This window comes from Apium graveolens, chromosome 8, assembly GCF_009905375.1.
Source record: "Apium graveolens cultivar Ventura chromosome 8, ASM990537v1, whole genome shotgun sequence".
NCBI classification, from domain to species: domain Eukaryota; kingdom Viridiplantae; phylum Streptophyta; class Magnoliopsida; order Apiales; family Apiaceae; genus Apium; species Apium graveolens.
Genome location: NC_133654.1, coordinates 254,045,853 through 254,059,276, shown reverse-complemented (window position 1 = coordinate 254,059,276; position 13,424 = coordinate 254,045,853).

The following is a 13,424-nucleotide window of genomic DNA, read 5'->3' as shown; positions in this document are numbered from 1 at the left end:
AATTCTTGCAGGTCTGTGACCATCCTTTGTCCAGTTAATCTTAGCCCTTGATCTTGTATTCTTCCAGCTACTTTATAGACTTTTCAATCTAGTTGATATATCATTTGTTGACTGATAATCTTGAATATTTAACTTGTCTACATTCTGTATTTGAGAGGCATGTCGAGATCTCCAGTTTGTTCTATAGAGAAGTGACTTCTCGATAAGTATAATGACTTATCGAGATCTCTGAGTTTTCTATAGGTATCTTGACTTGTCGAGGTCTCTAGATTCTTGCTTATGAAATGACTTTTCGATATGTCTGAGATCTCTACATGTAGAAATAACCTGTAGATATCTCTGAGATCTCTATATCCATTTTGACTTATTGATATCTTTGAGATCTCTATATGAGAAATTAACTTGTCGATATCTTCAATTCTTTGCATCTTCATTTAACTTATCGATATCTCTGAGTTCTCTACATGCAGAAATGACTTGTCGATATTTCCAATTCTCTGCATCTTTATTTGACTTGTTGATATCTCTGAGACTTATCTAGAAGCCATTTTGGACTTCTCGATAAGCTATTCTGGACTTCTCGAATAACTTCTCGATATAACTTGATCTGTGACTTGTCGATATCTTGACTTAGAATATTTTTCACAACACAGTTTTCTTCAACTCCAAGCTTCTAAATTTTTCTCTAAGGCATGAATATGACTTGATCTTATTTCAGAGTTTATTCCTTAGCTTGAATCTGTTCACAGAAAAATACTTCAATATAATCTTCTAACCTTTTTACATATTCAAGAAATACAATACAAAATTGATTATCAAACAACTAAATCTTAGGGTTGTCAATATGACTTAGTCTTGTTATTATACAAGCATATCTTGCACAACACCCCATCTTCAAATCAAAGATCCACAAGCTCACCGGAAGTGTCATCTAGTTAACACTCAGTCACACATCAAGATACTAGTGAGGCCACTTCATATAGAGCAAATCTACCACCTCAAAGAAAATGGACTAAGGATCGTCCATTTGAACTACATTGGTTGATGCAATATCTAGAGTGCAAATAAGGAGAGCAACTCAAGATGAATGTCTATACAATAGCTTTCTATCACAGGAAGAATTAAATAAGGTGGAAGAGGCTCTAATGGATCCAGATTGGGTTTTGGCCATGCAAGAAGAGCTAAACCAATTTGAGAGGAACAAAGTTTGGAAGCTGGTACCCAAACCTAAAAACAAGCATCTTATTGACACTAAATGGGTATTCAGAAATAAGATGGATGAAAATGACATAGTTATAAGGAACAAAGCTAGATTGGTTGCTAAAGATAACTCATAGCAAGAGGGAATAGATTTTGATGAGACATTTGCTCCAGTTGCAAGACTTGAATCTATCAAAATCTTCCTAGCCTATGCATCCCATTCTAATATCAAAGTCTATCAAATGGATGTAAAAAGTGTGGTTCTGAATGGAGAATTGGAGGAGGAAGTCTATGTCAGTCAACCTCCAGGTTTTGAAGATCCCAACTTTCCAGATTATGTTAAACACTTTATGGATTGAAGCAAGCACCTAGAGCCTGGTACGAAACATTGTCAAAGTTCCTTTTAGATAATTACTTCACTAGAGGTATTGTTGACAAAACTCTTTTCTTTTAGTAATGTTAATGGCTATGGTATACTTGTTCAAATTTATGTAAATGATATAATATTTGGCTCTACAGATGATAAACTTTGCAAAAAGTTTGCCAAATTGATGCAAAGTAAATATGAAATGAGTATGATGTGAAAATAAAAGAAGTCCCAAGAATAAGGAAGGTAAGGTGAATGTGTCTTAAGCTAGCCACACTGCAGTCTCCCAATAGACTACAGCTGTTGAAAAAGAAATTAGTACATCCCTAGTTGCTTCCTCCCAAAAGGATGTGACTATTGAAAAGAGCTCTCATCCAAGAGCACATAACAAGAGGGGTAGGGACACTAAAGACCTAGCCTAAACTTACATTAGAAAGAATAAATCTAGACCAATGGGGGAGTCACAGGGTGCACACACTATGCAATCTTAAGTCAAAGACTTGGTATCAACATCATCTCAAATTCAGTTTGATGTGGCTCCAGTGAATGTGGAGTCACAACCCCACTCATTAATAATCAATACACATCAAACACAAAGCTCTTCAACCATCTCTCTAGATGTAGATATAATTTGTACATGAATTCCTGATTTTCCATCTCTCAAACTCATGAAGGAGCCAACTACTCAAACAAGTAATCATTATCTAATTGATGATTTATTGGATCACTTGCCATTTCTTTCTTCAACCATTGAAGAGTCTGTGCAATAAAATCTAAAATCAATCTCCATAGACTTAACAATAGTTTCAACTTCTATTCCTCTTATTTCTTCTTTATCAACGGATATCCATCATCCATTGATAAGTGATTGTCCTTCAACGAATATGCTTCACAACAGTTATCCGTGTATAGTCACAACTACACCTTCAACGGATATTTCACATCCGTTGACAGTCACCACACAACTTGATATTTCAAAATTTATTACAGGTGTAGATGACTTAGTAGTTGTTTAGTCACTTTTAGGATTGAGGGAAGGGAGCGACATGAGTGAAAGGTTGGGTTGCTCTCAGGAAAAAGGAGAGGTTGAGAGTTCATCTATGCACACTGTTTCTTCAAGTGTGGCAAAAATGAGTGAGTGGAGTCCCACCTTAATAGGTGTGAGTGGTGTGAGCTAGGGGGAGCCCCTGATGCAACAAAAGAGAGAAATTGAGAGAAAAGCAGGTACATGAGATATAAGGGTGGCAGCCATTTCTAGTGAGGCAATGAATGTCAGTGATACAGAAAGGAAAAGACTATATCAGCAAGAATACAGAGTTCTTATAGATTTTATTTTCCTAGATGTTGAGATATTTACTCATCCTGTTACAGCCTATCAAACTTTGGTTGTTCAGGGCAATGAAGAGGCAGAGAGGACTATGAATCTAGTTCATACAACTGCATCTATGCAAAGAGCCAAAGATGCACTTTCAACCTTGCCTCATACAGCTGATGTTGACTCAGATTTTGGAGCTGATCATGATGATGAGTTTGGTGAAGATTTTGATGAGGAAGCTGGCATGCACATGGGGGGAAGCAAAACCTAGTTCTACAAATGAGACTCCTGACTGGATGTTTAGCAAAGAATGCAACTCTCATCACTTTAACTCAACACTCTTCAAATTAATCCATCAAACTCAAGCAACTCTAGTAGCCTCCACCAATACTGGTACAAGGGCACTTCTTCAAACCCATCTAGAGTCCCTCCAACTTCACAGAATTCAAAATCTAAAACATGATCTAGAATTGGATGGTCTTTAATTGTCAATAGATGAGGTGGAGAATGATGTATATACAAGGCTTGATGAGAAACTTCCTAAAACTACAATGAGAACAATTCAGCTAAAGTTAAGGAAGGAAACAGACATAGCAAGAAAAGTTGAGGCTTTGAGTACAAGGATGTCAAATATTGAGAACTCAGTCGCCAAGATACTTCAAAATCAAGACACTCAGGCTCAATTGCTCCAATAGCTGGTGGTTGCACAAACTTCAACTCATGTTCTTCAACTTGATGATAACAAAAAGGGGGAGAAGGATGTGCATGTTCAAGTCTCTAAAGTAATAGTTCCATGTATTACCATGCCAAAGCCATCAGCCAAGGGGAAATTGGACAGCTTAGATCTCATCAATCTAGCTACAACTGAATTGAAGATCAAGGAATAAAGGAAGAAAATTGATGAAAGAAAAAATCAAGTTTTTAGCTCAACTAAAAATCAGTCAAAATCTGTGAAGCACTTCACACAGTTAGGGCCACTAACTCTAGGAGAAATGAAGTTGGGGAGAGGTGCAAAGGGAGAAACCTCAATAATCAATGAATTCAAGCACATTGTGGTGCTCAAGCCCAAACCATCAAATTTCAAGTTCTCAAACAAACACCCAATGTTGCTTGATTATCTACCACCCAGGCCTGATGAGCAGAAACTTCTTGGTAAGACAATTGAAAGCTACAAGACAACTAAGGATGTAGCCTTGAGAAGCAGAATTACAAGAATCTATAGACATGGACAAATGATCTGTTTGATGAGTGGGCATCCTCGGTTTGTTAAAGCTAAGAAAGAAGAAGACATGAGGAAAAAGCCATTGCCAAAGAAAAGGAAAATTCAAAAGAAGAATGAGAAGCCTGCCTCTACTACAACTAAATAGAATATGACTGATAAAACTAAGAAGAAAGAAGAAAAGCCTGAGTGGGCTAAATGTAATAGGGTAAAGGTCAAAGAAAAAAGGCCAAGAAGTGCTACAGAAAAGGAAAGTGAACCATCTCAATCTATGCCAACAAGTCAACCAATTCTAACCACTATGGAAGCAACTGAAATTAAGGTCAACCCTAAGGTTAAATTTCATGGTGAACCCATTGTGCCAAAGGATGAGCCTATAGATTATGATAGTCTACCAATTCCTGATCTAAACATCCCATTGCCCACAAAGAAGAGTAACCCAAGGAAGAAAAGCAGAGGAACCAAGCCAACCCTGCCTCAAACCAAAGCCATCTCAAAACCCAACCCTACTATCAACAAAGATGATCAAGTCTAAATATGTGACATTAAATAATTCTCAAACATTAAACTATTCTTGGAAGAACTGGATGAAGTAAGAGGGATTGATGTTAACTACATGCTTCCAGAAAGATAAGTGTTTAGATACAAATGGGGTAATGAGATCACATGGCCCTTCTACAGGATTCTCAATAAAAGCTACAATGTCTTGGTCAAAGTATTTTCTGCAATGAAGAGGGACTATGGATTCACAAAAATTGCCAAGTCATAAATACTCAAAAAGATCAGTTCAATCAGACAAAGCTGGAGAGATCCTAGTGCACTACCAAGAGTTTTAATTATTCCAAACACTGGGAATAGAGTGCAAATGAAGCCCTACCGAACTATGGAGTTCAAGGATGAAAAATATGTCAGAAGATTCTTTAGACTTGAATACCAGCTCAAAATATCAAGTAATGAAACTTTTAAATAAATGCAAGAGATGCTGGATATCAATAAAGAAGATGAAGTTGAATTCTACAGACAACTCCAACTTCCGATAGAGGACAATAATGAGAAACTCGGGAAGAAGACAAGGGAATCAGGGAAAAAGAAATGATATACTCAGTCTAGAGGATCACTTTGAAAATGGCATGTAAACTCTTTCAGCTTTCTTTGTAAATTTAATTTTTAATGCAGCACTTCACATTTTTATCTACTTTTTAATGTATCAGTTTATAGGGTATTTTGTTATCATCAAGTCAACCTGAATTTATTACTATAAATCTATTAGACATAAATTGGGGGAGATTGTTAGGAATATGTTATAGTCTTGATGATAATTCACCAAAACACCTAAGTAAATTTATTAGTGTCTTTTGTAGCCATCACCGAATAACCACAGTTATCTATCCGTTGATGGATTAGCTTATTTCAATAAGTTTGTAGCATATTCAGTACACTAAAATAGCTGGGGGATTTGGTAGTATTAGTTGGTTTCTAAGTCATGTTGACTACTAGTAAGATATACTAAATAGGTGGGTTAATTGTAAATATAAAATGCCTTGTAATTTTGTATAAGTGAAAGAATATCAACTGTTGTGAAAACAACTTCAACTAATATTCTACATGCTTCAACGAATGACTCTACAAGCTTCAACAGATAACTCATATGCCCTCAACGGATAAGTCAGTCAAGCCATCAATGGATAACAGATAAAGCTATCAACGGATATTATCTACAAAGATGTCAAAAGATGACACTAATACAGTTTTAACGGATAACATTCAGAAAAGCTTCAATGGATAATCAACCAGATAGCAGTTAATAAGGACTTGACAAAAGCTGACAGAGTCACATGGATTGATAGTGTACAAAAGGAATGTGGCAGCCTGATTGCAGGTGATAGAAGAAAATGTAGCATTTCCATTTCCATGCAAGACAAGCTCGTTCAAAGATGCTATATCGAACTTGGATTGCATTGGACAGAGAAATGAAGAAACATGTGAATTGGATGTGGCTGATAGGAATATTATTTGTTTTATTGCACATGTAACTTGGTAATATATAAATCAAGTGTAGCAAGTATTTTAGAACTAAGATTAATAAGAAAAAAATAGAGAGTCTTTGTAAGCTGTATCTTTTAGCACTCTCAGGTTCTAAGTTATAATACTTGTAAGCAGTTGTGTGCAACTTTGCATCACAGAGTATTCTTCAATTAACATACATCTCTGGTGGAAATAAAAATCCACTAGAAAGTTTTTAAAGTTATGTTTATTTACTTTGTGTGATTGAATACTTTATACTTATAATCCGCAATCTTGCATATTCAAACATAGTTAAATATCAAAGGAAGAAATTTTCTGAAAAGTAACCAGAATTCCATTCATCCCCTTCTATAATTTCATTGTTATATTGTTAGGGAATAACAATCTTAGGTTAAGGGAGAAAGAGTGAAGCGATAAAGAAATTATGAACGACCGGGGCTCTGGGGAAATGTCCCCGGACCTTCATAGGGGGCGCCCGTGCTATATGGCCACAGAGGGTGGCCGCTCCACAATACAAGTAAGATGACAAGAAAGAATTAGCGATGAGGCTGCTCCCACAACTAAATTGGGAAGTAAACAAAGCATGAGAATTATACAAGAAAGGAAGAGGAGCCCCATAGGACCTCTCCATGCTTAGGGCACGCCCTAGGCATGAGGGAGGACTCCGGAGGACTCCGGCCCTTCACAGGGCATGCCCCGAGAAGGAAAAGCGCCCTCAGGGAGCCATTCATCCCGAAAAACATGTCGAAAGCGTCGTTCTGTAGTGTTACGGGTCATCATCGTAAGGGAACGGTCGTAAATATCTAATGTGTGCTTTAGGAGCCATATCTCCGTACTCGGGGGGTTGTCCTCGACGGAAGACTCTGGGGTTATCTCGTACTTTGCTCTTCTACGCTTGTGATCACTTATCATGTAGGGGAAATGATGCACTTTGGCATTTTCCGTAAGTCATGGTTATATCTGCGATTACGATCGACCGAACTCGCGGTAGCGGATGGGGATATCCTCCGGCCGGGGAATTTCCTTGCCCGTGAAGTCCTGAAGTCAAAACTGAGATCTGGGCCTTTGTGACTAGACCGCATCGTCGGGCACTCCTAAAGAAAATTAATGTTTGAGTTATAATAGGAAGTTGGTTCAACAACTCCTATTGGGACACAGAATGAGAAGCCAAGTCCATCTAGGTTTCTTGTTCCCCAAAAACTATGTCTGGCTTGATCCTCTATAAAAGGAGGTACGTAGGCACATTGTGGGGGAACATGTTTGAGAGCTTTGATAAGGAAAATATTAATCCTAGCAATCTCAGCCATTTTTTAAGCACAAATCAACGCACTCTGTTGATTTTCCTGATCACCGACCACCGGTGCAGATATTGATTCCGGCCACGAATCTCAAATCTTTATTAACCAAATTCCTCCGTTAACAAAAAGGTTTCACTGATAATACTGGTATGACTAGAATGTTATGTATAGACTTTATTCACGTTGATTCAAGATCATTTATTTTTTTCGATGATTGTATTAAAGGAGGCAGAGTAAGGCTTTTGATTACTAGTACTCAGGCGGGTGATTTTACAAGACTATATAGGCAAAATAGTGAATTAACGAAACCTTTATGGTACCAATCACAGTTCTTAGAGGAAGTCTTGATACCTTTGTGTGCACCCATTCAAGAATAATAGTGCTAATTAGCATGTTCTTAAATTGTTGTTGTGAGTTGGTTATAGTTGCATTCGTTACAAACTAATTATAGTGAAATATGATTACATGAAAACATAAACAAAAAATTGTTTAAAAAAAATATTAAATTATAGTGAAAAGTTATACACATAGAAAACCATAAATTCTTGAATGAACAACATAAATTTCTTATACACTTATAAAATAATCTACATGGACGCATTAAATTGACTAATTAATTATTTTAATTCAATCACTTATTTAAATCAAATTCTTATGAATATTATAAAATATATTTTATACATATTTTAATATACTTGGAAGATATAACTGTAAATTACATCTTTTAAATTTTTTATAAGCTTTTTTAATATTTTATAAATAACAAAAATATCTAAAAAGTACTATTTTCAAATATCTATTCCACTTTTTTTTTTTTACAAAAGTCCCTAAACACCTCAACATAATAAAATGTATAAGAAAATCAAATATTCATATAAAGCGATAGAACGTGGAATGTACAATGACTTAAATAACCAAAATATAAAATACTGATATTGATAACCAAAATACTGATAGGCAAAATGTGCCGCCTCAAATATCTGCCGATCGCCCAGGAAGATCATGCGTATAGTAAATACATAGAATGAGCATGCGTATAATGTGTCTCTTTTCACTCCACTCACTTGTATTGCACTATCTCAATTTGGCTTATATGTGAAACCCACCCTATTGACATTTCAAGAATGTCTTAGATAGAGATGCACAAGGGGCCTGATGGGCCGGACTTTAATTTGGGCCTAAAAAGCCCGGGATTTTTTCAAAATAATCCGGGCCAGGCTTTTCTGAAAACCGGGTCGGGCCAGATCTTTCACTAAAATATGCGGCCTGTTTTAGGCCCGTGGGTCAGGCCAGGCCGGGTTTTATCCTGACCTGTTTTTAAAAAAAAATCTGTTGTCCATTACAATTTTAAAATTGAAACTTTATTTTTTTATCGTAGGAACTTTAAAAATAATCTTATAAAATAATGTGTTGAGCTACAATTTAAAACCATAATTACGAAAACTATAAAAAAAATTACAAGATTTGAATTACTATTTACAACTAAAAAATTAAGATACAAACTACAAGTGAAGATCAGTGGTGAAAAAAGGTTCTCATAATAATTCTTGTATATTTTTCTCATCCATAGACCAGACCAGATGCTTCAGCCGCAGAAGAACAAAAACATAATCATTAGCTTTAAATCAAAAATGTTGTGACAACAAACTCCTTCCAGGGACACTAAATGAACCATAGCCTGTAAACTTATTAACCACGGAAGCATCATATTTGTTTCACTAAAATATCATATGCTTGAGACAAAGTCAGTTTGAAACTAGACTTTAAATTTTTTATTAAAAAAAATTATATTCTTGCATTGAATTTCATGGAATAAACCATTACATAACTCCTACAAGCCAACAATAGATATCAGCATCTAGAGTACTCAAAATTTCCACATTCATTTTGAATGCACCAAACAAAAACTAAAATGACAAACAATCAAATATAAAGAAAATACTAGTAATTAATAAAAACCAAAAATGCAATCAACCATGCCTTGCTTGAAAATCCTTCTTTATGTATATGTAAAATTTAGAGTCAAAGTATAGTTTTCTGAAAATAAAACTTAAAAAAAATGGCAAAGTCTGAGCATATTCTGGTAACATCGTTTATTCTTCGCAATCAAGATTTGGTAGAGGAGGAACTGATTAAAGAGATCAAGATGATCAGACGAGGCTCTTTCAAGAGCACTTCATCTTAGACATATCAGAAGTTTACCAAAAAAGAGAGGAGACAACCCTAAGTTTAACAATAATATAAGTGGTGCAAATTAGTTGGGGAGTTGGCAACAAAACTGATGAAGTGGTGTCTGAGCTTTTACGACAGTGCACAAATGAAGGACAATCAATTGGGATATAAGTGAGAAACCAAAATTATTTCAAAAATGTATACCTGCCCTGTTAGATATAAGTGAGAAACCAAAATAATTTCTCAACCGTAAAGTGTATTGATTGGCCTCATAGTATATTGATAGACTCATAGTTGTCAACAATAATGCTTAGATGGGTTATATCATTATATACTACAAAAAAACAATTTTCGTAATAAAATTCTAGCACAACTGAACTACTATAACTAAATAAAAGGTATAATTTAATTAAAAAAATTAGTACTATTAATGAGTCTAACAGATTGAGTTAGGAAATGAATAACACACAGGGGGTGAATGTGTTATATTGTTTTTAGGCTTTTCTTGAATATTTTTGGCTTGGTTGAACAAAGTAAATTTAATCTTGTAGAAATGTGTTACTACAGGAATTTAAACATGCAAGAATAAGGAACACAAATCTTTTCAAAACTCACTTAATTTTGTATTAAAATTAAGAATATTTTGCTACAAAATTTCTAGGCTCTTTGATGTTAAAGAGCTTAGCTTCTCCTTGAGAGTGTTACAAGAAATTTTTATCTAAATTGTTACAACTGACTAAGGACCAGTGTTAACTTTATAACTCAGTTAACTGCTGGTTTACACAATGTGTAATAAGACATGCTATTAGTTTTTCCAAACTGTCACTTGTCATTTCTATTTATAGAAAAACAGATCTTCCATTTCTGGTTAGCATATATTTAGCATCCCGTGTTCACTTTAATCTTCCTTTGTCAGTTAATCTTTACCATTGATCTTGCACATTCTTCAAGCTGCTTTTTGTAGACTTGACAATCCAGCTATTGGATTGTTTGTTGATTGTTTATCTTGGATATTGAACTGATTTGCAACCTTATACTTTGAGATTGTACATCGAGATCTCCAGTTTTGGTCTATAGAACACTTGACATCTCGATAAGTATATTGGCTTATCGAGATCTATAGTACTCTATATTTAGTTTGGCTTGTAGAGGTCTTCAGTTCTCTATAAGAGAATTTTGGCTTGTCAAGATCTCTAGTCTTCAAATCTTCACCTTGACTTATTGATAACTCTTAGGTCTCTAGTGGCTTCTTGACTTGTCGATTTCTCAGAGTTCTCTAGTCAAATTAACTTGTCGAAATCTCAGAGTCCTCTAATAAATTTTAACTTATCGATATCTCTGAGTTCTCTAGTGAATTTTGACTTATCGATATCTTTGAGTTCTCTAGTGAAGAAATGACTTGTCGATATCTCCAATCTTCATGTCTTCAATTTGGTTTGTCGATATCTTTTTGAGTTCTCTAGTAGCTTTCCTGACTTCTCGATAAGCCATTCTGGAGTTCTCGAATGACTTCTCTATAACATTAAATCTGTGACTTGTAGAGATCTTGACTTGGAGTATTTTTCTCCAAACAGATTTATTCAACTCCAAACTTCTTCAAAATTCTTTCGAGGCATGATCTTCTTAATATTCTTCCACATAGAATCCTTAGGCTTGATACTGTTTCAGGAAAAGACTCCAGTCTGCTCCTTTGCATTTTTACAGACTTTAAGTGTTACAAGTACAAAATACAGACTAAGATAAGAACACAACTTACTAGCGGTTGGCCCCAAGCTTAGCTGATTACCACAAATAACAGTTCATTAATCTCCTCCTTAGATCAGATGTCCATTTGGCTTGCTTCATACTTTGATCAGGGACATTAATGATATTATTATCTCCAGTGATCTTTGACATCATCACTTATATTTTACAGATGGGTCGTATGATTTTCTTCTTTCTCCCAATTAATTTATTACCCTTGATTATAAACATATGTTGGACAAATTATTTGTCAGAGGTGAATACTTCAGTATGACAGATTTATTAATACTAGTAAGTAGTAATGAGTGTATGAAGCAGACCTTGGACTGGTTGTTTGTTTCTCACATGAACTAGAAATAAATTATGTACCAACACAACAGCCTAGGACGAATCTTCTTCATTTGTAGAATAAATTTCTTCCGAAGAGCTGTCTTCACTAGAAACAACGTATGTGTTCTGTTTTCAGCAGCCAGGTAATCCTTATAGCAAATATAGATTTCCAAAGATTGCAGACTTAGATGGCTCCTTCTTTCATTTAAAATTATGCCACTCAAAGGAAAGGCATATTCTGAAGCTACTGTACTAGTTTGGGCAGTTAATATATCATGAACCATAATGGCCATAATAGGATAATGACAAGCTCTGGTTTTCCAAAATTCAAGTATATGTGACTGTTCACTCACAAAATCTGTCATTTTATATTTTGCTGATTCACTAGTTGAACTTATGGTTTTTGATTTCTTATGTGAAATAGCCAATTGCAGCGCAACACCCCTACTACTACTATTGCTCCATATAACGTTTCATAATGATCATAAAATGCATTTAGTATTTCCTTAAATTTTTGAATACTAGCAGTGTTTACATCATTGTTGATTCCTAAGTTGTTATTAATACACTCTATTAGGCTTTCAACTCCATCAACTCCAATTTTGGGATTTAAAGTCGCGGCACGACAAAATATTTGTGGCATTTCTTGATAATATTTTGAAAACTTTTCACGCATTTTTAACAATAACATGCCCCCAGAACGGATTAGTATGCCATTTTACAAGAGTCAAAGTAATCAGGTAATTTTTTTTAAAAATTAAAGGAGTTGTAGGATAATAAACCTCGGAAAATCATTTTGTTGACTTGTAAAAACACTTAAGAATACTTATTAACTCTTCAATTCTTATCCAATCTGTGCTACATACTTTAACCGGACCATACCTAGAATTATGAAATTCCATTAAAATAACTCTTTGTTTAAATGCACGTTTTAACATTTTGTGAGTCGAGTTCCATCGAATAGGCATGTCAACATCTGGTTTTAAGTATTTAATCCCTTGAGCACACACAAATTTACTAAAATCTTGTCTTCTCCTATTATTTCCATAACAATATAATACTAACTGCCTAATTTTAGAAGTTACATCTACAACCATTTTAAGTCCATCTTGAACAACCCTATTTAGAACATGGCATGCACATCTAATATGAAAAAATTCACCTTTATAAAGGGATCTAAATCTATTTTCAACTTGTCAATAGCCGAATCATTATTACTATCATTATCAAATAAATACTCATAATCTTATCTTTTATTTTAAATTCTCTGAGATACGACATTATCAATTGATAAATATATTGACTAGTATAGGGAAGTTCAAACAATTCAAAACAAACTATCCGTTTAGACATTTCCCATGTTAAGGGATCAATCCAATGGCATGTGATACTTATAAAAGACAACCCTAAATTCTGACCAGCAATCCAAGCATCAGAGATGTAAAACTGACCTTTTCTTCGAAATTGCTCAAGTACTTAAATAAAGCTCTTTTTGCCTTGGAATAGTTTTTTATTGCATCGCGACGAGTGGCACTTCTGCTGACCTTTTCATAACATGTTTGAAAAGCCCGATGAATGTACCTCGTTGTATCATCATTGTCGAACGAATTGAAGGGTCATTCTCGAGAAATAACACATTTCATTTGCATCTCCCTTTGTAACGTCTGATCAAAACTCCAGGTTCGACCTGTTTTATCAATTCTTACTTGAGTAAACTCAGGATTTTGTTTCGACTCGCAATTTGGATGATGTCGA